Source organism: Schistocerca gregaria, chromosome 3 (genome assembly GCF_023897955.1).
Source record: "Schistocerca gregaria isolate iqSchGreg1 chromosome 3, iqSchGreg1.2, whole genome shotgun sequence".
Lineage (NCBI taxonomy): Eukaryota > Metazoa > Arthropoda > Insecta > Orthoptera > Acrididae > Schistocerca > Schistocerca gregaria.
Genome location: NC_064922.1, coordinates 139,480,008 through 139,503,192, shown reverse-complemented (window position 1 = coordinate 139,503,192; position 23,185 = coordinate 139,480,008). Strand labels below are relative to the sequence as shown.

General features: G+C 47.3%; 1 long non-coding RNA gene across 1 annotated transcript in view; it reads right to left on the bottom strand.

The window, feature by feature from the left end:
• Positions 1-524: 524 nt before the first annotated feature.
• Positions 525-23,185, bottom strand: part of LOC126354617 (uncharacterized) — a 121,648-nt gene continuing 98,987 nt past the window's right edge. Inside the window, exon 2 of the long non-coding RNA XR_007565361.1 lies at positions 525-764. This is a non-coding gene — a long non-coding RNA (uncharacterized LOC126354617). The remainder of the gene's footprint in view (positions 765-23,185) is intronic.

Genomic DNA, 23,185 nt, shown 5'->3' with positions numbered 1-23,185 from the left:
CTCCACTGCTGCTGTAGGACTGCTGTCGAGCTCACGGCCGCAGATTATAATTTATGTACCTCTCGCGCCAACGTCTGAGAGATTTTCCTTGTTCGTTAACGCTGTGGTTTTCCGCTTGTTACCTGCAGCGGTCGTCCACTGCGGCATGGGAGTCCAGGATCCGTTTAGCTTCAGGCTTACCTGCCGGATGTCTTCCTGAGAATCACTGAGAGGCACTTCAGTAACTAGCATATCGGACTGGTTTTTTCGTATGGGATTACGAGCATCTTTCACGTATGCCTTACCACGAGCTACTTTATGCAAAATGGCGATTGCTATGAATGGCGTCGCCATGGTCACTCCACTTAGCTAATCGTGGCTAATTTGTTCACGGCAGAATTCGAAGCACAGGCGCTAGATTTGTCACCTTGAAAACTTAAGATGTACTGGTCAGAGGTGGGGGTTATCACAGAAACAACTGGTTTTTGGTTACACCAGTTCTTTCCGTCTACAAGTTACCATCACTTAAAACTGCTCAAAGTAACTTGTTTCTGAACCAATCTATTTAAGGTTTCTTTTGACAGTAGATTTCGAAAAAAGATAGAAACATATTAGTGAAGAGTACGACATAAAGCTCGATATTGGGTTGGGGCAGCAGCAGAAATCGATCTCACTGCGTCCAGCAAAAAATTGCTACGGTGGAGAGACAGGCGTGGCTACAGCGAGAAGTCACAAGTTGATGATTTCCCTGATTCGTCACCATTGGATGACAGTTATTTCTCACCCTGAAACAATCACAAAAAGAAGGGTTCAGTTATTAACGCTAGTTTACAGCACGTCAAAAAACTAGACATTGTAAGTAGGCTGTTTAGGTTGTTTTATTGGTAACGCCACATAGCGCTCTGTATGAAAAATCACTGGCTGTGCTGTGTGCAGTCAGTGGCTGGTTGGTATTGTTGTAATACTCGCCATTGTAGTGTTGGGCAGCTGGATGTTAACAGCGCGTAGCGTTGCGCAGTTGGAGGTGAGCCGCCAGCGGTGGTGGATGTGGGGAGAGAGATGGTGGAGTTTTGAAATTTGTAAGACTGGATGTCATGAACTGCTATATATATTATGACTATTAAGGTAAGTACATTGTTTGTTCTGTATTAAAATCTTTCATTCGCTAACTATGCCTATCAGTAGTTAGTGCTTTCCGTAGTTTGAATCTTTTATTTAGCTGGCAGTAGTGGCGCTCGCTGAATTGCAGTAGTTCGAGCAACGAAGATTTTTTTGAGGTAAGTGATTTGTGAAAGGCATAGGTTAGTGTTAGTCAGGGCCATTATTTTGTAGGGATTATTGAAAGTCAGATTGCTTTGTGCTAAATAATATATTATGTGTCAGTTTAAGCACAGTCATGTATAATTTTTCTAAGGGGACGTTTCAACATATATCAATCAAATGTACCTTAGCTTCCAAGAAACATTGTGGACATTTTATTGTTACTCTGGTATCGCGGCCCGGGGGGATTTGAATCCCCCACCATCGCGCCGTAGGCTGTGACGGCGCGGGCCTCCTGGCCCACATTAAGAGTGAAGGGGCCACAGTGGAACACGTGGTTGCAGCGGCCAATAGCGGCGTCCCCGATAGAGCACTTAAGCATCTGCCTGTCGCTCAGCCTGCACGTGGAAGAGCCCCATCATTTCCTTGCCGTGTCGTCTGCTCGCCGTCGGGTCCTCCTCGCCGCCGCCTGCAGGTCGCTGCCTGCTGTCGCCGTCGTCGTCACCGCCTGCCTCCGCACCGCCGCCGCCGCCGCTCGGTCGCCGCCTGCTGGTGCTCGCCGCCGCCGCCGCCGCCGCCGCCTTTCTCGCACGCCGTCACCATGTCCCAACCCACCACCACTATCATTTTCACCTCTCCTTCCAGTGCTCCAACCACCATCACATGGAGTTCACCCTCCACCCCACTTCCCGTCCTTCCTTCTCTCCCTGTCCACTCCACCCCTGCGCCACTTTTGGCTGTAACCACACTCAACTCCCCCTCCCCTATCACTGTCGCCCCATTCAGAGCTACTGACTTTCCACTGCTCCCTGCACCGCCTCCGACGGGCTCCAAGCCAGCACGGATTTCGGCTCGACGTTCCACTGTCTCTGTGACACCTACACCCACTCCCTCTGCGTCATCCACTGCTCAGGGTGGTCCTGCCCCCCGCCGTCTCCCCCTGCAACCCGCCCCCCAGGCCCCTCTCCACCCAGTCCTGACCACGAAACCTTCAAAGTGCCCAAATGTAGACCCTTTCCCCGAAATCTCCTCCAAAAAAACCCCCAATCCCCGTGACCCACCCACCCCGGCCCCTGCCCCTGCCACACCTGCCACCCACACCTTTGTCCTCTCCAATCTTGACCCTCAATTCCTTGATGCCTGCTCCTTCACCCTATCCATCTGGAAATACTACCCCAATGCCCCCATCTCCCTTCTGATTCCTCGCAATGACTCGGTCCTCATTAAACCCCAAATTCTTCCTTCCACACCGATCTCCTCTCCCGCATTTCCCGTATCCAATTTGGCTGACGTGCAACCCTCACCCCCTACCACATCCCGTCCTCTCCCCATCAGCCTCAGCCTCCCCGACACCCGACGAAACTTAGCCCCGTGATCACGGAGAGTCTGAGGTGTTGGCGGAACTCAACTCCCGGCCTGACATTGAAATCCGCTCAGCCCGTCACATCTTCGATGATGCCGGGCCGACTTTTCTCATGCGGATATTCACCGAATCCTCCTCCTCCATTGATCACCTCCTCACTGAGGGAGACCTCATCTACAATCGCCGTCATAAGGTGGACCCCTCCCATTCCCCAGTCCAATCCTACCGCTGCCAACGCTGTCTCACGTACCATGACCACGTTACCTCTGCCTGCAAGAACCCCCCTACTTGTCCCCACTGCAAAGCTTCACACTTCCTTAAGAATTGCCCCAACCTCACCTCTCCCCCCCTCCTGCAACACTTGCAATGAACCACACCCTACCTACTCCTCGAAGTGTAAAGCAAAACCTCCTCCAGTCACCCCTGAGCTCACCATTCCTGTCCGTCCTGTTGATGACCCCATCCACCCCAACAACTCGCTCCGCCCTCCACCTACTGCAGAGGACAACATCCGTTTCATCACCAAAGTGCTCCAAAACATCCACCCCTTCCAGCACTCCCACAGCCTTTCCCAAATCGCCTTCGCTGCCCGTTCCATCTTCCATCTTACCACCTATGCCACATACTCCCACAACCAGGCCCACTTCACTTTCACCCCCCTCACTACCCTCGTCTAACTCTCTCCTCCCATGGTACAAGAACCTCTACCACAACATTCGCTCCCTGCCCACCCACAAACTCCTCTTCCTCCACACCCTCCGTCAACACCGCGTGGATGCCTTCGTTCTCAATGAAACCTTCCTTCAATCCTGTATCTCCATCTCTATGGCTCCTTACATCCTTCACCACACTGATAACCCGTACCCTCTGGCGCGTGGCAGAGTTGCTATTGGCCACCTCAAGCACCTCCCTGTCCGGCCCCAACCTCTCCTTAACAATCCTGCCGAGCATCTCACCCTCAGACTCTTCTTCCCCACCCTTACCATCAAACACCTGTGCCACCATTTATGTCCGCCCTTGCACCCCCATATTGTAAACACCTTTTCAACCTACGTGATTGCTGTAGACCTCAATATCCACAGCCGTGATCCTGCCGACCTCCAGCGGTGGCATCAGTTTCTCACCACCCTCCAGGGAGACCTGGTTCCCTTGCCTCAGCACACCCGGCCTGAATCCAACACCACTCCTGATGCGGTCCGTGCCTCTTCCAACCTTCTTGGGTGCATCACTGCAGATGTCCTTGTCCTTATTGGCAGTGACCATGCTCCTGTTCTCCTCACTATCTCTAATGGTCGCCATCCCCGCAACACTCCTCGCCTTGACATCCCTCCTAAACTTGTCCATGATTACTCCCATGCCCACTGGGATGCCTACCGGGACTCCATTCACACCCAGGTTGCCGGCCACGACCTTACCCTTCAATCTCCTGATGACGTCTCTCGCACTGCTGCCTTCCTGCACCAGACCTTGTCTGACGCCGTCACCACCCATATCCCCACCAAAGCCATCCACCCTCACTGCCCCGCCCCGCCTCCACAGGCCGTCCTCCTCCTTCCAGAGTCCCACCGCCTCTACCGCTCTTTTCTCCGCACTCATGACCGGGTACACTTACCGCCACTGGCAATTACAGCGACACATCTGCAACCTGCTTACAGCGAAGAAACGCCGTCCCTGGCGCCAGGCAAGTACCCAACTCAACACCACACTCCCCATACACTCTTCCAAGTATTTGTCTGCTTTCCACCACCTTACTGGGAACCGCCCCGCCCCCCCAGTATCCTCTCCTCCTTAATGACCGTCCCTTTCCTGACAACCTCAGTATGGTCAACCACTTTGCCTCTCACCTTTCCGATGTTTTTTTCCATTCCAGATGATCCCCATTTTGATTATTCCCTCTTCCCTGACGTCATGGACCGTACAAATACCTCTGTTCCTCCCCTTGCTCCTAGCTTCCAGGACTTGGGCCACACACCAGCATCTGAACTTCACACTCCCATCACTACACAGGACATCGGCCTCACACTCCACACTAAACGCAACACTGCTCCCGGCCACGACTGCATTACCTACCGCCACCTCAAACACTGCCCTCCCTCCTTCCTTTCAATCCTTGCCGCCCTCTACAATGTCATCCTTGCCACTGGCTTCTATCCCAACCTGTGGAAAACCTCCCGTATCCTGATGTTCTCAAACCCAACAAGCCTGAATCTGATGCCTCTTCCTATCATCCTATCTGTCTCACATTGGTGTTCAGCAAGCTCTTGGAATCCATCCTTTCCCAGCGCATCCATCACCACCTCAGCCAAAACCACCTCCTCCCCACCACCCAATGTGGCCTTCGACCTTCCTTCTCTGCTGATGACACACTCCTCCGCCTCACTCATCTCCTCTCCCTCCAGCTTAACTCCCGTCTCTCCACCATTTTTGTCTCCCTTGACCTCAAAAAGGCCTACGACCGTGTCTGGCATCCCGGTGTCCTGTTTAATCTCCAAACCTACGCCCTTCCTATTAATTACATCCATCTGATAGCCTCCTTCCTCTCCCACCGCCCCTCCTATGTTACCTTCCATAATGCCACTTCCCACACCTTCTACCACTCTGCCGATGTGCCACAGTGCTCTGTCCTCTCCCCTCTCCTCTACCTCCTGTACATGTCAGATGTGCCCCAACCCCCCTCCAGACACCTCTTGCAATATGCTCATGACACCGCATTCCTCGCCCTCGATCCTACCCTCCAACGGTCCCAACGCCTTCTCCAGAATCACCTTGATCTTTTTGCTGCATGGTGTAACCAGTGGCTCCTGACAATCAATCCTTCCAAGACCCAGACAATCATCATAGGTCACACCACTCGCTCCTTCCGGCTCCTGGATTTCTCCCTTACTGTCTGCGCCCGTCCTGTCCGCCTCACCCCCACCCTCACCTACCTTGGCCTCACCATTGATCGTCACCTCACCTGGATCTCTCATCTCCGCTCCATCCAATCCAAAGCCCACCACTGCCTCCGACTCCTCAAACTCCTCTCTGGCCGGACATAGAGGTTGCACCCCTCTACCATCCTCCACACTTACAAATCCTTAATCCATCCCATCCTCTGCTATGCCAGTACTGCATGGATATCTGCCCCCCCCCCCCACCACCACAAATTCAGTAAGTCCCTCCAGATCCTTGAGCGTCATGCACTTCGCCTTGCCTTCCATATACGCCTCCCGTCCCCCACGCGGATCCTCTATGATCTCATCCCTTTCCCCCATCTGCTCCTATTCCTCGAACATATCCCCATCATGTACACCTCCCGCCTCCTTGATCCCCCTCACCCCCTGGTTGCTCCTCTGCTCTCCCATCCCCACCCCCTACCACGTCTTCACTGTTGTATCCCCCCTACCCTCCATCTCTACACCCTACATCTCCTTTCCCAAGGTGGCTTTCATCAACTCCCCCTCCCGGATGATGCCCTCTCTTCCTCCATTTATCCCTCCTATCAACTATGATCCTCACTCCCCCTCCTTTCCTCTGTCCTTTTCCTGGGCTCCCTCTCCCTCCCTTCCTTCATCTTTTTTCCACACCTCCCCTCTCGCTACCCCTTCTCTCCCCCGAGTCCTTTTGCATTTCCCTCCTCTGCCTCTTCCTATTCCCTCTAGCGTCTGCCTGCCCCTCTCCCCCCTTATGAGTCCTCTTCCTCCTTGGTTCCCCCCCTTTCGTTTGCTCCTCTCCTCCCTCCTTGCTTTTTCCCCGTCCTCCAGGTCCCGCCCCCCATCTGCCTTTGGCTCGGTAGTGTCGTATTTGTGCCACCGTTTTACGTGCAGTATTTTACAGTGTGTATTTTCCAGTGAGTGTTCCGTGGTGTGTCTTTAGGGACGTGTAGCGAACAGCCATCATACTGTCGCTGGCTGTGATTTTTTATCTCTTGCGAACAGAAACCAGACTGTCGCCATGTTTTTTTAATTGTGTGTCTACTATGTTACTTGTCCGATTCCAATGTATTTTATCGACATTGCCAACCTCTTTTGCTTTCTGTTTTAACTTTCCGCCTTTTTCCGCCATTTTACACTTGACGTCACCGCTTTATCATCTGTTGCTCTTGTTTCTTTTCTTCTTCCGTTTATTAAAATAAAAGTTTGTAGGCTGTAGAGCAGCGTACTAAGCTGCTGCCAGCCCGCCCCCTTCTGGGGGAATTGTAAATCAATAATAAAGGAAAAAAAAAGCTCAGCCTGCCAGTCTAACCTTGCGTACGTCTCAGGACATATCGCATCGCATTAGACAGCGTATTGACTTTTCGTGTTTCCTTTACGAGTGGACGTGGTTGTCTTGTTTGGGTTTCTTGACTGTTGTCCATTCTTGTTGTTGTCGTAAGGTCCTTCGTTGGTCGTGTCCGTCCTCTTCCGTTGTGTTGATGTTTACAGGCCGGTCCGCCGCGTTTCCGTCACTATTACGCCGCGACTGTTCCGGTCGCCATCACAACAGTTACATTGTAAGCTACCCACTATATGTTTCTGTATGAAATTTCGCTCAAATTTACCTCCCCCTCTATAAAAGTCTACATACTACCAAAACTATGTACCCACCGAAGTGTTATCCAACTTAAACTCGTGTGCTAACCTTTGACTAAACGGAACCTAATTTGAACTGAACTGCAAATGCTCTGAATACAAGTCGTTATTATATTAATTGTACAACTGGAGTAGAACAATTATCTGGCCCTAATCAAAATTGCTACTCACCTCGAGTCTTGACAGCATTGTTGCATATTTCACGAAAGCACAACAGCAAATAGCAAGCAGTCAACAGCTAAGCTAGATTTCTATTTATACATAAATTTTCCTAACAATATTTAAACAGTTGCATACCATATGGTGCAATGTGGTAATGTGTACTGGTAAATCTTTAAACAGTGGGATGGGGAGATTAACTATTCCTATGAAATGATATTCCAAGACAACGATATTAGAATGAACTATGCATTCAAAAAGACAAAAGTAAAACTTCACACGTAACATTGGTCTTAAAGTGAACAATGATTTTAAAGAGTACAATGTCAACAGAGAATTTCTATGAAACCCAAACAGCTTAATCAGTTAATATGTAGGTGGGAACGAGTCTTCCACGTTGCACGTACACGCCTATCGTTTAACAGGCCACACCGCAAGGCAGCAAGTGCTTTGTCTCTGAAATGCTGTACCGATTCTCATGTCATGTGTTTGTTGCTCTTTTCTTATTGTAGTTGCTACTAAAACAGTGTAGATCGCTTTTCCCAAAGAAATGGTTCAAATGGCTCTGTCTACTGTGGGACTTAAATGCTGTGGTCATCAGTCCCCTAGAACTTATAACTACTTAAACCTAACTGACCTAAGGACATCACACACATCCACGCCCGAGGCAGGATTCGAACCTGCGACCGTAGCGCTCGCGCGGTTCCTGACTGTAGCGCCTAGAACCGCACGGCCACTCAGGCCGGTTCGCTTTCCTCAGTTCCAATAACAACTCAGTATTTTAAAGCAATGGAAACTTCACTTGTTTTTAAAAACAGTTTGATTTAAAATTCAAAACTTCGAGCACTGTTACCCTGAACAATTGATATGCCCGTTTCTTACGCAGTTATTTGTAAAAAATTAAAAGCCTGTTACAACCGAGGCCAAAAAAATATCCATTATTCAGAACGAAAAGACCGGTACCGGTTTCAACGGTCGGTTTTCCCCACACTTAGGTACGTGGACGACACCTCCATCGTGTGCAGTCGTGGTGAGCAACAGCTCAGTGATTTCGTAAGACATACTAACAGTCTCTATTACAACACAAAATACTGCAGACGTAGAAAAGGACCAACGGCTTCCCCTTATAGATGTGCTGGTTACGAGGAATACTGAGAACCATGAACACAGCGCGTATCGAAATCCGACACCCGCCGACCGATACCTGCACAGACTGTCAAATCATTACCTGAGCCACTGGCTGCTTGGTTGCTTTTTTTTGGGGGGGGGGGGGGGGGGGGGACGAAACAGCGGGATCATCGGTTCCATCGGAGTAGGGAAGAATGGGGAAGAATGGGGATGGAAGTCGGCCGTGCCCTTTCAAAGGAACACCCCGTAATTTGCCTGAAGCGATTTAGGGAAATCACGCAAAACCTTTAGGGAAATCACGCAAAACCTAAATCAGGATGGCCGGTCACGAGTACAGTGTGCTAACCACTGCGCCACCTCTCTCGGTATGACCTGGGCCACAAAGACGAATGGCCAGTATGCTCGTATCTCGCGCAAAACGAGTATGTGAGCCACTGCACCTCAGACGCGAGGTGCAGCAAATGGACAGCGTACCGAAGAGCAGTAGGCACTGCACCAGTTACAAAACAAGTGTCACGAAATGTAAGTTTCGGGTGAGTGTCACTTTGGAAAAAGAAATATCGGATACAGCCTTTCTGCCGCACATTCCCAGAGCGATGGACAGAACCAGGGGTATATTGATCAAACACAGCGTAAAATTTACCAACCTGCCTAGGAGATCGAACAATGTCTAAAATCGTCGAAGGGCAAAAGGGATCAACTTGTAATGCCAGCAATATTCCGCATACCCTGAACATTTGTAAAAGTCTGTATGGGGATGACGGGACGACCCATCAACACTAGGACCCCAGAACACCGTAACGACATTCCAGGTTGGAACAGGTGGAAAAACTGGCCATGGCGCTTCCGACATTGTGTGAGAGCGACCACGTAATAAAAGCCGCCGACATGGAAGTTCTTGCTGTGGGAAAAAGCTACCACACCTGCAAGTTCGGGTATGTCACAGAAATCCTGTAACATTACAGCAGTTTTGAAAAGAAAGAGGAAAGCCTCAGGCTAAACGGATCCTAGGTTTATCAAGGAGGAGAACCACAGTGGTAATCACCATAGAAAAGTCCTCAGACGTTGGCCCGACAGCTACATATAGTCTCTGGCCGCGTGCTCAACTCCAGTCCACCATCAACAATGATGTGTGAAACTGACAACGCCAGAATCTCGCAGTGGCGGAACGTCATAAAAATTGTCAAACTTCGGCCGAAGAACCACAGACAGAAGCCTACAGGCAATACGTCTCTTACAGTTTGTTATGGATAATTAAATAGCTCGTTTAAGGTGCCGTCCCGTGGTCCGCTTTCAGTAACAGCTGAAACATTCCGTCAGGGGAGCAGGATATTGGTTTGAATACCGCTCCTCTCCAAGACAATTCCGAAGTACCTACAGTTACTCGGTTACAGCACTGTGCATAAATTAATTTGGCAACCCGTAAGACTTTGAAATTAAAAATTAGTAGAAAAAATGCACATACGCTATCAAAAGACTGAATCGCGGGAAGATTTCAAGATACTGTAAAATGAATGACGCGGAAACTTAAAGTAAAAGGTAGGTATAAAACAAGAAAAACGTGACACGGAAAGCATAAAAGTCATCCAGTATAACAATAAATACGCTTCTTTGTGACTGGGAGTAAAGTAGCCTAAGATCGTGTCCCAAACTGACTGACTAATTGGTGAGCGTAATCCCTGCTCTCAACATCAGTTCATCCCGTGTGAAGTCGTAGGCAAGCAGGAAAGAAATTCCCGCTAAGACGAAGGGCCACTGCTATGAAGATTTCTTGGAACTGAGACAATGGCTTTTTATCTGGTCAGAATGAAAACACAAGCAGTATCAATAAATGCTACACGACTGCCTCATTTTGCACACGACGTTCACAACCTCTGCAAGACTGTGATCACGGACTGTCAGTCCCCACGTGTCCTGGCTGCCCGACATTATCTGAGAATGACGTCATGAGGATGTCTTCCATACGTTTCTGGCGGAGACTTGCAAGCAATGTCTCCCCAGCGCACTGATCAGGAACTGCTCTAAAACTTCGAAGTGTAAAAGTTGTTGATAAGTCAGCCTTCTTGCCATGACTATATACTTTCTGTCATCAGCAAATGATGCTAAGGATGTCTTCATATGGTTTTCCAGCCTTGTGAGCCACAGCTTCCTGCTGGCAACGCACGAATAACTGAAGCAGCATGTGGACTACACGTGCAGTTACTTCCTTCATGTTGTGCTGTTATCAGTCTTGGCACTATAATGTCCTGAACTATTTACTTACTTGTTCAGTCCTTGCCTTGCCCATTTGCACAAAATCGTGCGGTTTATTGTAAGAAATAATAATAAAATGTAGAGATTGGAGACAACATACTCTTAGCGAATATCTGTAAAAGGGAATGGTAGATATCCAATTCCCAGTCAGGAAACCCATGTAGGCACAGTTGACTCGAAGAGAGACACGTAAGAAATTTGAGGATTGTTACCCTTGCCGCAGTGTATTTACGGTGCTTTGAAACCCAGTATTACATGAAGAATCTAGACATACTGTCCTACTTTTCGCTCCCATAGGGACCACAAAGGCAGTATTAGATTAATTACAACACGCGGAAAGACATTTAAACAGTCATACGCGAATGGAACGGGTAGAAACTCATATGTGGCACCTTACTGAGTAAACTCTGCCATATACTTCATAGCGGTTTGTAGAGTTTGTAAGGAGATGTAGGCTGAAAGACTCCTACACCGTATCGCAGACGTTAATTTTACAAAGAAAACTAGTAACTGGGGTAGGGACATACTGCAAACCGGAGACCACGCTACGATCGATCTCAGGAAAGTAGAAGCTGTTAGGAGCAAAATAAAATATTACAAGATGTAGGAAAGTGTTGAGAAACGCGTACATTGCTTCGACGTTGATTGTGAAGCTTTAACAGACCAATCCGAGTAGCGCCAATGCACACGGATTTCTTCATCTATTACATAATGTGACCTTGACCGTTACCAAGATAACAATTATACGTACTTCCTTGTTGTTCCGTTAGCCAAATTTTAAAAGAAACTTACTAAATGAAGATTAGTCGGTGAGATGACCGACTGATTGGCAATCACAGAATGGACGAAGTGAATCAGCTTTGCACCCGACATTTGCGACTCCACGGTACTGCATCCAGCGATTCCGGTATCGACGCACAAGTGGACTGCGCCTACTCGTAATCATCGATTTGGTCCACCTGTATGACATATACAGGCCTTATACATGAAATCCACAGAAATAGGATCTCCAAATGGCCAACCGTTTAGGAAAAAATAGAATTTTTGTTGCGAGTCGGCGCAACGCTTCGTTTGGCGTCGCGGCAAGAATGCAAAACGTTAACCCGAGGGTCGTGAGGTCAAATATGTACTCAGAGACTCTTTATTTTGAATTTTTACGTTACTTACTGCGCAAATAAACCGAAATATTGCTCAATATATTGTGTTAACGTTTGAACGTGGTGTTATAGTCGGTGCACGAGTGATGGGACACAGCATCTCCCACGTAGCCATGAAGTGGGGATTTTCCCTAGTGTACCATGAATATCAAGAATCCACTGAAACATTAAATCTCCGACATTGCAGCTGCCGGCAAAAGATCTTGCAAAACGAGACCATCGACGAATGAAGGGAATCGTTCAACGTGACAGAAGTGCAACCCTTACACAAATTGCTGCAGATTTCGATGCTGGGCCATCTACAAGTGTCAGCGTGTGAACCATTAAAAGAAACATCATAGATATGGGCTTTCGGAGCCGAAGGCCCATTCGTGTACCCTTGATGACTGCACGACACAAAGCCTTACGCCTCGCCTGGTCCCGTCAAAACCAACACTGGATTGTTGAAGACTGGAAACTTGTTGCCTAGTCGAACGAGTCTCGTTTCAAATTGTATCGAGCGCACCTGTACGAGCATGGAAGCAACTCCATGAATCCAGCAGGGGATTATTCAGGCTTGTGGAGGTTCTGTAATGGTGTGGGAACCCTGACACGTCTATATACGACTCTGGCAGGCGACACGCACGTCACCATCCTGTCTGATCACCTGCATCCATTCATGCCCATTATGCATTCCGACGTACTTGGACAATTCCACCAATACAATGCGACCCCCCACACGACCAGAATTGCTGGAATCCTCTCCTCAGCTTAAACACTTCCGCTGGCCACCAAACTCACCACACATGAAGTTTATTGAGCATATCTGGGAAGCCTTGCAACGTGCTGTTCAGAAGAGCTCTCCACCCCCCTCCCCCCGTACCCCCGTACTCTTACGGATTTTTGGACAGCCCTGAGGGATTCATCATGTCAGTTCCCTCCAGCACTACTTCAGACATTAATCGGGTCCATGTCATGTGTGGTGTCACCGCCAGACACCACACTTGCTAAGTGGTAGCCTTTAAATCAGCCGCGGTCCGGTAGTATACGTAGGACCCGCGTGTCGCCTCTATCAGTGATTTCAGACCAATCGCCGCCACACGGCAGGTCTAGAGAGACTTCCTAGCACTCGTCCCCAGCTGTACAGCCGACTTTGCTAGCGATGGTTCACTGACAAAATACGCTCTCATTTACCGAGACGATAGTTACGACCTAGCAAGGCGCCATTATCAGTTACTATTGATATTGAGAAATACGTACCGTCAAAACCGACGTTCGTCATTAATGGATTAAAGTTAAGTATTCCACCAGCTACGTCCGTTTTTCTAAATTCTAATTTCCTTGTCCTGTTCCAGACCTCACGGCAGCCCGCGTGAGCTAAAACGCGTGCCTTTCGGCCTCCTCTAGTAACACGGTGTTGTCTCTCCTACCAACCACAACATTGGCGACGAGGCAAAACCGCGTTCTTATCGATATTGCCCTGATTTACTTGTGTAATGGCTTTGCCACAATCTCCAGATGTACTGTCCGCATTTTATCGCTTACAGAATCAGCAGACGCAAGCCTTACTGGGTGCCCTTGGAAAGCTCGTCCAGGGTCAACGTGCAATGTAAAACGATGCGGCAGCCGCCGCTCCACCGCTAACGCGGCCACAACACGCTGTTGCACCAACTTTTCGACCTTTTCATGCTGCACTGGAAAGCTGGACGGAGTGGTCACGCCAGTTTGGATTCCATCTACAGAATTCAAGGTAACGAGCGCCAGCCTTTTCTCCTTTCTCCCGTATGGGTGACCCACGTACCGTGTGATAGTCAAATTATTTCCCCGACGCGACGTAGCAACTCTGTCCTACGAAGAATTTTTGTCTGGATTAGATGCATATTTCAAAGAATCGGTCAATGTAGTTGCCAAAAGGTATACCTTCTTTCGTACAAAATGTACGGCAGGTCAGACTAATCGGGAGTGGGTTGCAACCTTGCAAGGCCTTACCAGGGATTGTGCTTTTGAGTGTCAATGTGGACTCCCTTATTCAGATAATATGGTACGTGATGCAATTGCACAGAACGTTTCTGATGTTCGTATACGGGAACAGATTTTGAAACTTGTAAATCCCTCCCTTCAACAAGTGATGGACATATTGGATCGGCAGGACACACTTGACTTTGATCAGGAATCATTTGAAACTTCGCCAACAGTGTGTCAGGTTCACCGGCCCGCCGGGCGAGCTGCTCGGAGCAGTAAACAGTCCTCGCGCCCGGCCGCGCCGCTGCCGCCAGGCTCTCAGTCACGTGTACCGCACCAGCAAGCAAATGCCGTGATCAAATCATGCCCGCGGTGTGCCGCTAAAGATTCGCGTGAGAATTGCCCGTCACACCAAGCTATTTGCTTTTATTGTAATAAAAAAGGACATGTTCAGAGTGTTTGCCAGAAAAAGCTCAGATTGGACGCTCAAAACCGTTCCTGGCCTTTTGCTTCGCGCCGGAATCGGAATCGACCCAAGGATACTCAGACTCGCGAAATTCATGTAGTTCATTCGACTCCGCGCACTGCCACTCTCTCTAACAGTGACTGTGTTCGTCCCAAAAATAGTGTGCGTCGACAACGCCGGAACTCCTGTCAATTCGCAAGTGATTATGTGCCAGTGTCAGTTCACGTTGCACGAGACAGTCGCTCTTGTCGTCAGCAGCACAATAAACTTTTTGTGGACTTGGACATTAACGGCAAAGTGATACAATTCCAGCTCGATACCGGAGCTGCAGTTTCATTGATCAATCAAGACACTTACAAACTGCTGGGCACACCTCCGTTCCGTGCCGCAAATGTTACGTTAACTAGCTATTCAGGTCAAGACATCCCTATGTTAGGACAGTGCAGCCTTCTTGCAACATACAAAGGACAAACAAAACTTGTGTCATTTTACGTCCTTCGTTCTTCTTCTGCAGTGAACTTGTTTGGTTTCGATTTATTTCAGTTGTTTAACTTGTCTATATTAAATCAGGTCCTATCAGTGAACCAGACGGTGTCTTAAAACAGTGTTTCTCGTCTATGTGAATAATTTGCAGACATTTTTGCACCGGGCCTCGGTTGCGCTAAGAACTATGAAGCACATTTGGAACTGAAAGTAAACGCGCAACCAAAATTTTTCTGAGCGCGCAATGTTCCCAACGCATTGCGTGATGAGGTCGCAAAAACATTACACGATTTGGAACCACAAGGTGTAATTGAACGTGTGCAGGCTTCTCTCTGGGCATCACCCTTAGTAATTTTGCCAAAACCTTCCGGAAAGTTGAGACTTTGTGTTGACTTCAAGGCAACAGTGAATCCACTACTAGTGACTGCAACTTTTCCTTTACCCCGCCCGGAAGATCTTTTTGACAAACTGTGCACGGGTAAATATTTTTCGAAGTTGGACCTCGCAGATGCGTACTTGCAAATACCGGTGGACAAAGAATCCCAGCGCGTTTTGGTGGTTAACACGCATCTTGGTTTGTATCAATTCCAACGACTGCCATTCGGGTGTGCATCCGCCCCTGCATTGTTTCAGCAATATCTACAAACTGTTTGTGCGTCGGTCCCTACTGCAGCTAATTAACTGGACGATATTGTGATCTCCGGAAAGACGGAAAAACAACATTTGGCCAATCTCAGAACATTATTTCAGGTCATGCGACGAAATGGTCTTCGCTTGCGAAAGGACAAATGTGTGTTTTTTGCTCAGAACTTGCCATACTTGGGACATGTGCTCAATGCCGAAGGCATATATCCCAGTCCCACGCACCTCCGTGCCGTACAAGACTTGCCGTCGCCGCAGAATTTGAAGCAGCTACAGAGTGTGCTGGGAAAAATCAACTATTATCATAAATATGTGCCGCAGAATTTGAAGCAGCTACAGAGTGTGCTGGGAAAAATCAACTATTATCATAAATATATGCCGCATGTCTCTTCCATTTCAGCTCCGCTTCATCGCTTACGCCGTAAGGGCGTTCCGTTCGTCTGGACGACGGAATGCGAACGCGCCTTTCGCCAGTTGAAATTGGCGTTGCTTTCCAATACTTGCCTTACGCCATTCGATCCCAGAGAAGCCCCTTTTGTTGATGGTGGATGCATCGGATTGTGCTTGAGCACAAAGATGGATCGCACGATCGCCCTATTGCCTTTGCGTCCAAATTGCTCTCGCCTGCTCAAAGAAATTATTCACAGATCGAGAAAGAAGCATTGGCTCTCGTATTTGGTGTTACAAAGTTTCATGATTTCTTCTATGGTCGTCACTTTACCATAATCACAGACCACAAACCTTTGACATCCGACCAAGCCTGTACCTCGACGTACAGCGCAGAAATTCATTCGCCGGTCTATTTTCCTCTCGCAGAACCGCTACGATATCTGGTATCGGTCCACTGCTAAGCACGGAAACGCCGATGCGTTGTCCCGCTTGCCTGTTGCTGAGGATAGGGCATTTGATTCCTCCGAACTTGCATGCTCATTGATGCGGAAACCGATGACGTGGTCGAATCGTTTCCGATTGATTTTCGTCGTGTAGCTCCAGCCACAGCTGCCGAAGCTGTCCTTGCTCACGTTCTGCGTTTTGTTGCTACGCAATGGCCCTTGTCAAAGTCACGGATCGGGGACCCGTTGGTTCGCAGGTTTCTTGCTCACAAGGAAAGACTTTTGTACGACGTGGTGTTTTGCTATTGCGTTCTGATAATGATCAGTCCAGGGTCGTGGTCCCACGTTCGTTACAGTCCTCTGTCTTACAGCTTCTCCACCAAGGACACTGGGGTATAGTGAGAACGAAACAACTTGCTCGTCAGCACTGTACTTGGTTCGGAATCGATGCCGCGATTACGAATATGTGCTCTTCTTGCATGGTGTGTACCGAACAACAATCATCACCACCGCGGAAATTCTTTGCATGGCCAAAAGCCACTTCCCCTGGGCAACGCTTACACATCGATTTTGCTGGTCCCTTCTGGATTGCTCGATGGTTGGTTGTGGTAGATTCATTCAGTAATTTTCCTTTTGTTGTCCGGACGTCTTCCACGACGTCATCTGCCGCCCTCCAAGCGTTATCAGCTATCTTTTGTATTGAAGGTCTTCCACAGACCATTGTTTCCGACAATGGCCCACAATTCATGTCCGCAGAATTTCAGTCATTCTGCAAGGCCAATGGTATTCAACATCTGACGTCCGCTGAACGATTGGTCAGGACTTTCAAGTCACAGATGTTGAAGTTGAAAGAGTCGCATTCTCGGGAGGAATCGTTATTGCTCTTTTTGTCCTCGCATCGCTCTCAGCCCCGAGATGGTCGCTCGCCAGCTGGGTTGCTCCACGGTCGCCCTCATCGAACCTTGATGTCTTTGCTACATCCGCCGCATCAGGTTCCTGTGCATTGGCAGACACCTGCTTTTGCTCCAGGCGACGTTGTCTACTATCGCCACTACCGAGGTTCACGGCGTTGGCTCGTAGGGCGCATTCTCCGCTGCCTCGGCAGCGCTATGTATCTGGTTTTGGGGGCCTCTGGTGAGGTGCGTCGGCATCTTAATCAGCTGCACCTCTGTCGTCGCACGGGATCTACCGCTCGCCGCCTGCTTTCAGCGACGGTGCCGTCCGGTCAGCGCCCCGGGGACCCATCTACTGGCTCGCCTCAGCCACAGGTGTTACCGACGCTGCCTTCCGTTTTGCCCCATGGCGACGCGCCGCCGCCGCCGCCGCCGCTTGTTCCCCCCGCCGGCGACGCCCGCAGTGGACGCGTCGCTGCAACCGCCAGGCGCCTCCCTGGGTCACGCGCGCCGATCGCTTCCCGTGACCAGTTGTCCTCCGACATGGAACTCTTGCCCCCTCCGGACCATATGTCGTCTTCGCCCGTCGGGTGCCCCGGCCCGATGGAGGTCGACCCTTCGGCCCCTCCTGCCTCTCTAGGCGCCCATACACCGCATGTTGGCGTGCACCCTGGAGCAGGTTTTCAGGCGTTTCCTAGCTCCCAGCGGTCCGAATGGCAGGGTGCGGGTGGCAAAGCGTCGCCTGTTAGGATCCCCACCTCGTCGCATACGTCAACATGGGGTCTTCCCCACGGCGGGCGGAAGCTTTATACCACAACCGTACGCCGATTTGCGAGGGAGGGATGTGGTGTCACCGCCAGACACCACACTTGCTAGGTGGTAGCCTTTAAATCGGCCGCGGTCCGGTAGTATACGTCGGACCCGCGTGTCGCCACTATCAGTGATTGCAGACCGAACGCCGCCACACGGCAGGTCTAGAGAGACTTCCTAGCACTCGCCCCAGTTGTACTGCAGACTTTGCTAGCGATGGTTCACTGACAAAATACGCTCTCATTTGCCGAGACGATAGTTAGCATAGCCTTCAGCTACGTTATTTGCTACGACCTAGCAAGTATTCCACCAGCTACGCCCGTTTTTCTAAATTCTAATTTCCCTGTCCTGTTCCACACCTCACGCCAGCCTGCGTGAGCTAAAACGCGTGCCTTTCGGCCTCCTCTAGTAACACGGTGTTGGCTCTCCTGCCAACCCCAGCATCATGTGATGCGGCACGTCTGCATGCTTGCGGGGATCTACAAGATATTAGGCAGATGTACCAGTTTCTTTGGCTCTTCAGTGTACTTCATTTTGACAAAGCAGCTCCATGAAATATTTGTAGTCTTACGCTCTTTCTAGTTGTAGGCTGCAGAAGAGTAGTGATAGCTCCGTAAATACTTTATAGCATGAGAGATGGTTCATAACTTTCAAATTCCAGCGTTATCTGTAGGTCGTTTGATTTCCTCTACACCTTGCAAAATCACACTATTGCAGCACGTTGGTGCAAGGTACATTGTAGTTGGAGAGCAATGACGCAGAAGACTGGAGGGATGGAGTGACTAACACAAAGTGCAGTTCTTGTTTTGGTTCTGCACTTTTCTACACAAATTTACAAACGCATCGGAAACGAGAGAGAAACGGTTTATAACGGAGAGAGAAAAAGAGGAATCTGATAAGAAGTGTGATGTCATGCATACTGTCAATGAGAGTTTTGCGCCTTTGAATGACACTATACGATTGAAGAAAATCGGTGCAATTATTGAGACCTACGAATGATGAACGCTTCTGGACTGCGTGCAAAAAATGGAATTTAACGTACCGAAGACGAATTGGGTAAGTCTCAAAACGATGTTTATCGAGTAATGACAACTGGGTATAAGTAATATACGTGACACGGAACAAAAGGAAAGGCATTTCCCTCGAACATAAAAAATGTTCACTTACAAATGGAGAAATGAATGTTTCATTTATATACAGCAGAGCAAATGTACCGTAAGAACCACCAATACGTTTAGTTACTTCGTATGTTAACTGGAAATTGGAACCCAGAAACTGCTCTCCCATGTAACACAATTGCGAATTTCTGTATTTAGCATTAGCAAGTATAGTAATATAATTTATTTCTCTTGTTTTACGTACCACCAGTGGCAATGTCTCAAGTGTCTCAAGTTGGGTGGGTATTACGATAGAAAATGTGCCGCAGTTGCCACTTCACAAGTCATCTCTGTGTGGAAAATATCGGTTGTGATCTCGCTCGTACTCCAGCAGAGTATGCGGTTTGTGCTGACAGACTGCCCGAGGAAAAATTATTAGGCAGCTCTGGCAAATGGACTGAATTCTCGTTTAAGAACTACATGCAACACTTCGAGCAATCCCATCCCCAAGAGAGCGTCTTCAACACTACCTGCAGCTACCTGGTATCCGAAATGGAAAAAATACGGAATCAGCCATAGTAGAATTCACAAAAGTTGTACTTGATGCTCTTGATAAAGATAAGTGGGTCACAGACATATTTTTGGATCTTTCTATGGCCTCTGATACAGCTGACCGCAAGATTATGTTAAATAAATTAGAACCATTAGGAATAAGAGGGGCAGATAATGACTGGTTTCGTTCATACCTAGCAGATAGCGTACACATACTTCAAATAGATCCAAACATTTAATAAACACTTATCAGAGCCAAAAAACATTAATATAGGGGTTCCGAAAGGTAGCACATTAGGACCAATACTATTCTTGATATACATCAATGACTTTCCTAGTAGTGTTACCCATGGTGAAAAAATTCTCTTCGTTGATGACAGCAATATTAAAGTCAGTGAGAAAACAAGAGAACTCCTTGCTGAGAAACTAAATGAAACTCTCAAGGAAGTTTATTATTGGTCAATATGCAATAAAGTGACACTGAAGATAAATAAATCTAATGCCATGAATTTCAGTTTGAAGAGGAAAAATGACAATGTTAAATTAAATGTAGATGGCATCTCTATAGACTGTGTAAGAAATGCAAAATTTCTAGGATTGAATATTGGTTCTCAGTTGAAGTGGTGTGAGCGCACGAAGGTACTTGCAAACAGAATGTCATCAGCAGCTTATGCCCCTACGATCTTATCAGTGTGCAACATGCAGTGTCTTTTAGTAACATATTATTCATATGTACACTCAATTCTTAGCTACGGCATTCTTTTTTAGGAAACAAATGCACAAAATATGAACACAATTGTGAGGTGTCAGGCAAATCCAACACCTTCCATGAAAACCCTGACATGATAAGCAAATCCAGCAGTATGTCACATAGCTCCGAATAAATCGTGACATTAAATTAACCAAAGTAATACGAGTAACGAGTGAGCAAATGGAATACCACAGACTAACACAAGAATGCCTAAATGCGTGTCACACCTTCCCACCGTGAGACAGACGCAGTTCCGAGGGCAGAAACGAGAACAGAAGCCGAGAGCAGAACTGTGTTAAGGTAGAAGGCCCTACGATATGGGACGGACACCCACGGCTCCAGCTGACCGCTAGGACCACCCCCCAGCCCATGTTAAAAGCTGGAGCCCTCCAGAAGAGCAGTATAGATCGTTCGATAACACAAAAAGCGCCACACCAGCCTCAAGTTTTAGCGTGAGACTTTTTAGCGTCTCTGTTACGTTGCAAACGTTAAAAACATTGCCCCACCACAAAAAGTATAACGCTTCTCATTGGATAGACAGAATTTTTGTAGGCGGAACTTAAGGTTAACATTGAGACAATGATTGGTCAGATGAAAACACAGCCAGATAGTTTTTTTTTTAAACCAACTTTGTTAAATTGTAGTAACGAGAAGTTAGGAGAGAGTTGCTTCAGAGACGGCGAGATGCGTGGATCTGTGCCGACCGCCGCTCCCTGACGCTGACTAACCACCGATAAGGTAATGAACGCACGCGATGCCGAATAAGCGCGCAGAAAGCTTCACTCAGAACTGCATAAGTCTCATCTGTTTCAACCCCTTTTTACGTAATACTTGTGCCGATCGTCAATTGAAGCTCATGGTATTCACATTTGCTACGTAAGTTAAAATCTGAAACGCGATGATTTTTCTGTTATATGATTATTGAGAAGCCACATCAGCCACTGTAATTTACGACAAGTTAGATAAGTAATTAAAGATAATTGAGGGTCACTGTAGACCGATTTGATAGTTTTATCTTTTGTGAAACTTATTTTAAACCTAGATTATTGATGTGTAATGGCATAGGTCATACTTCGATCTATTGTAGCACTTGGAAACCCATTCAGGGAATATTCGTTCACATTTTTGTTGAACGCAGTTGGTTTTTATCATCTTGTATTAAAACATTTCCTTTTATCAATAGTGCAATTTATAAACAATGTTTTGTGAGTAGAATAAAATTTCCAATGGTAAACTTAACTGCTTTTTCGACGTTATTTTACCAGCTAACTAAAAATAGGAAAGCCTTGAACCCCTTCCACTAAATTTAGTTAGTATTAAGACTCTTTTACAGGGAGTGCAGTGGAGCTGACGCTGAAATCATTAAGTATTTGGTTATATCATTGCTAGTCTCACTGAACTCTTCTGAACTCTACATGTCATGTGTGGTATGGCGTCTCCTTACCAGCAACAGGTCCCAGGTTCAAACTAGTCAATTCCCTAAAAAACACGCCCTGAGCGTCGTTGCGCGAAAGTGGTAGGGAGACATGACTTAGAGCAACAGACACCATGCAGAATGTTTGACAATTTTCAAACTCAAGAAAAGAGCCATAAGAACGATAACCAAAAATACTAGTCGAGCTCATTGTAAAGATCTGTTCAAAACACTGGGGATTTTAACTGCTCCATGTGAATACATTTGCCAATCAGTTGTACACATCAAAAATAACATTGGTAATTACTGCACAAACAGCTCTGTCCACAGCCATTGCAACGAGAGTTAACTCACATTTACCAAGAAAAAATAAACATAAAACATCATTTTCTACCAAGGAATAAAACTGTACAATAAAGTAACAAAAGAGATTAAAGAAATTGCAAAAATACACTTATTGAAAAAGGCAGTTAAAAAGTACCTGTAATGCAATACATTGAACGATTACTTAGATAAAACAGAGTAGGGGTTTGATAAAAAATGTACGAATAAATAATAATAATAATTATTATTATTTTTATTATTATGATTATAAAACATTAAACATTCCACATAATACCTTCACTTTACGTGTATTCCCTTCTTTTTTCCTTTCTAGAGATACTTACCCCCAAGCTATGAACAGCACAATACTAATACCTCTTCCACTTTCTGAGCTCAACATCTCACTCATTATGGAGGGATGCAGACTCAGTTTTTCAGGATAGTAAATGGGAAACTGCGGTACAGAAAATGGCTCACAGGTCACCAGTGTGTGTGTGTGTGTGTGTGTGTGTGTGTGTGTGTGTGTGTGTATGTGTGTGAAGTGTTATGAAACAATTTACGTATAGTGTGTGCAGTGGCTAATATGAATGAACAGTGTGACTATACGTTGTTTAATATTTTTTTTAAAAAAAAAAGTATAGTATACCAGGAGTAAACCGAATGATTGTCTAACTAGAACTCTGTAAATACATATGTATACGAATTATATTATTTTAAATTGGTCTAAAATTTTAAATACTATGACATGTCCTGTATCCTCGTAAAAATATCTACGGATGAATACAGCTGCTACTACTACTACTACCACCACCACCACCACCACCACCACCACCCGACTCTCACAGACAACACACGCCTCACCATTTACTTTCACGAGCTCTAACCTAAGTAACTCTTTAATTTAGCAAAAGCATCATAAAGATTTCATGCAAGATACAAGGTGCAGCATCGTTCGTGGCATGCGAGATGGTAATTGTGCAGCGCATGAACAGATGTAATAAAAACCTTCACTTTTATAGAAAGGTAACTATAATATGAGACAAGCAAGACGTTTACACGCGGTATAAACCTGTACTTGCAGCTTTATGAGGCCTTCAAGTTTCTGTGTCAGTCTATGAACTCTGGCTGCC